The sequence below is a fragment of the Adelges cooleyi genome, unplaced genomic scaffold (genome assembly GCF_023614345.1).
Source record: "Adelges cooleyi isolate 19-005CV unplaced genomic scaffold, UGA_ACOO_1.1 ACOO_flye_CR_arks_rails_tigmint_CR_PRNA_784, whole genome shotgun sequence".
Classification (NCBI taxonomy): domain Eukaryota; kingdom Metazoa; phylum Arthropoda; class Insecta; order Hemiptera; family Adelgidae; genus Adelges; species Adelges cooleyi.
The window spans coordinates 697,780-701,956 of NW_026096496.1; positions in this window are offsets into that span (position 1 = coordinate 697,780).

The window sequence follows — 4,177 nt, forward strand, 5'->3', positions numbered from 1 at the left end:
CAATAGCCGACCGTGCAACACGTGTTCTTATCGCACTATACGTTTTATAGCTTTTCGATAGCACAGAAAACACGTCGACATTCGGAAAGGTAATATGTTTTAATTAATATATCGCCCAACCGACTTACATTCAAGCAATGAATAAAAACACTACGGGCTATTCGCCCAAAAATCTCACACCCAATCGTTCAATTACATCGACATCAAATATAAATCATCCCACACTTAAAACCAAAACAAATAAATCACCATACAAAAGCGCGTCGATTCTACAATCGACCAAAAACATAATAGTGCCAGGTACCGACCGTAATACCGGCGGCCCCTCCACCTCAACGTACAATCATACCTCACGCATCGCAACCAAGACTCCTCTACCACTCTCCACCCCAACCACACTGTCCAGCGATAACACTCACACCACAAACACTATCGCTCTTCACACAACTAAAAATACAGCCACTAATGACCAGCCGATAATCTCTTCACCAAATATCATGAACAATAATAGTATAAACTTCGCATCTGCTGTTGCCATGGAAAAGACTCCTAGCCGCGAACAAGCCTTCGTCTTCAACACAATTGATGGTATACCACAAAAAAACTATATTCTAGCAATAGGAAAAATTGTCTCTCCAAAAAACATAACGTTCATTTCTAGAATATCGAATAACCGTTTTTGCATCTTTCTATCCAGTAAACAAATACTCGATAACCTATTGCAAACAACCCAATCAATCAATATTAACGATCAAATTATACCAATACGCAGATTGCTAAACCCAGCCAAAAGATACATCATATCAAATGTATGCCCATCGATTCCCAATCAAGCAATTACAAACGCCCTTAAAAATTTAGACATAGTACCCATATCACAAATCAACCACCTAAAAACGGGAATCAATATAGAAGGCTTCGAACACATAATGAGTTTCCGAAGACAATTATTCATAAGACACGAAGACATCCCCAAACTTCCGGACTCACTAGTAATTACACTAAACGAATCACAGTTCAGAATCTTTTTCACTGACGACAAAATAACCTGTTTTTTATGCAAAGGCAGCGGACACACTTCAAACAATTGTAAAAATATTGATGACAAATCGGAAAAAAAAAACACCTTCCAGCCCAAACAAATTAAACAAGCCCGACGATATCATTGTAGACCACACCGAATCAATTGAAAATATACGCCCTCCTACAAGTCCAACTCTTGATATACTACTTGACCATACAAAAATGGATTGGAACAAAGATACCGATGAAACAAAATTTTTTCCTCTAACCCAAAATTCTTTCGAGGAAGCTCTATCCCGCACACCAAATGAACCTCACTCTGAAAAACAAAACGAAACCACATCTAACCCTACAACCCAAGACCAAATCAAAAGTCCCTTATCGGATACAACATCCCAAAAATCCCTCTCCTCCCCAAAATCAACTCAACAGCCAACAAAAAAAAAACCAAAAATTCTCTCACGTTCTAATTCATCTAACCAATTAGATGATAAAAATTTAGACAGCGCTCTCAAACCAACAGAACCATTCTTCAATAGTAATGAAAACAACTGTTCAATCACTTATTTACAATTTAAATACATAATGGATAATTTTAATAACAAACAAATTAATATCCATTCGTTATGCGATGACACTAACACAAATATACCCTCTATTATGGAAACAATAGAAAAAATCCGACCATACATTAACGAACGCTCTATGAAAACCAAATTAACTAAATTATCCAACCTACTATTTCAAATTCAACCCCCCCTAGAAAACAATGAAACATTTTAATATCAAATCAGTTCAAGAACCAGCAAAAATACAAAAACATCACTCATGAAAACCAAAATATTACAATGGAACACCAACGGGTTCTACAGTAGACTCGATGAACTCCAAATATTAATCAAAGAACACTGCCCTTCAGTAGTATGCATACAAGAAACCAATTTCAATGATAGTAGTAACCCCACTTTCACACACTTTGATATATATAAACGTAACCGTTTCTCCTGCGCCAGAGCTAGTGGAGGAGTTGCAACAATGATTAATCATAACTTTCCGAGCATAGAACTTCCATTACACACCGACCTCGAAGCGATAGCAGTCACAGTTACGCTTCCCCACACAAAATTAACTGTATGCAACATATATATACCCAACCAAAGAGATTTCTCTCTATCAGACATCGAAAAAATAATACAACAACTGCCCTACCCATTCATCTTAGTTGGTGACTTCAACAGTCATAGCGAAACCTGGGGATCACACAAAACAGACCACAGAGGGAAAATCATTGAAGAATTACTGACGCAGGATAACTTGATACTCCTCAATAACGGAGAACCAACCAGAATCAATCCCTCTAACGGACGCCCTTCCTCCATCGATCTTTCCATAGCTAACTTATCCCTCTCTCACAAATTGGAATGGTGTACCCTGCCATACACACACAACAGCAGCGACCATATACCGATACAAATCTCCATCAACCTTCCCCTTGACGACACTCATCTGGTCTACTCATCTCGTTGGTCAATCAAGAAAGCCAACTGGAATCTCTTCACCTCCCTAATAGAAATAAAAACCTCCAGTCTCTCCTCCCCCTCACCAGAAAACACGGAAGCAGTAGTAAGGGAATTCACCGACATGATCACAGAAACAGCCAAATTAACAATAGGAACCTCAAAGAACAGCTCTCCTAGACCTCGGGTCCCCTGGTGGAACGACGAAATTAAAACATCCATTCAAAACAAAAACAAAGCCCTCAAAAAATTCCAAACATCCCTCGCTCAAGAAGACTTTATTAATTTAAAAAGAGCCAGAGCACAAACCAGATATATAGTAAAGCGCAGCAAAGCCTCATCGTGGAAAGAATATTTATCCAGCATAAACAACCAAACGGACTCCTCAATAGTATGGAAAAAAATCAAATCCATCAAAGGAACCAACAGGAACACCATCCATTTTCTCAAGGACTCCAACCTCACAACCTCTCACAAAGAGGTAGCCAATACCCTAGGGCAAATGTTTCAAGACAACTCTAGTAATTTCAACTACGATCAGGAGTTCCTCTCTAATGCACATAAATTCAATAACCCCACTAATACCGTGGATCCGCTTGATAGTGTACAAACCCATCTGAACTCCCCTTTACTCATAACAGAACTTGAAAATGCACTCCGTAACTGCAAAAGCAAAAGCCCGGGTCCTGATGGAATCCCATACATATTTATTCAAAATTTTCCAAAAAACGCTAGAATATACTTACTATCAATATACAACTCTATATGGACTAACAAAACATTCCCCGACTCTTGGAGGCATGGTTATGTCATTCCTATCCTTAAGCCTGACAAAAATAAATTCCTTCCCGACAGCTACCGCCCTATTTGTCTTCTCAACACTATATGCAAACTACTTCAGAAGATAATCAACAATCGCCTTACGTGGTTTTTGGAAAAATCCACATACTTCACCCCAGAACAAAACGGTTTCAGAAGCAATAGAAGCACCACTAAAAACCTCTTAAACATTAAAAACAATATTCAAACGGCCCTACAGAATAATCAAAAATTAGGAATCATCAGTTTTGACATCGCCAAGGCATACGACACAGCTTGGAGGCCCAGAATCATTTACAAGCTTAACCAAATTTTGTCCAAAGGAAACATGTTAGAATTCATAAACAACTTCCTCTGCAACCGTACCTTTCAGGTGAAAACGCCCCACTCTCTGTCAGACTCCTTCACGCAGGAGAACGGTGTACCCCAAGGGTCCACTATTTCAGTAACGTTATTCCTAATCGCCATCAATGACATATCCGCAGGAGTCCGCCACCCTAACTCTCCTTTGCTATACGCAGACGACTTTACTATCACATGCCGTAGCTCCAGTAGTACCACTATACAACAACTTCTGCAAGACTCAACTAATGAACTCATATCATGGTCTAAAATGTCCGGCTTCCGTTTCGCTCTGAACAAAACAAGTCTTATACTAATCAACCAAAGAAAGAAAAAAGAAACCATTTCAGTAAACATTGGCTCCCACTCTATCATGAACAAAACCCAAGTAAAAATTCTCGGAGTGATTATAGACTCTAAAGCCTCATGGCTACCTTATATTCGACACCTCAAAAAATCTTGTATCCCTAGAATCA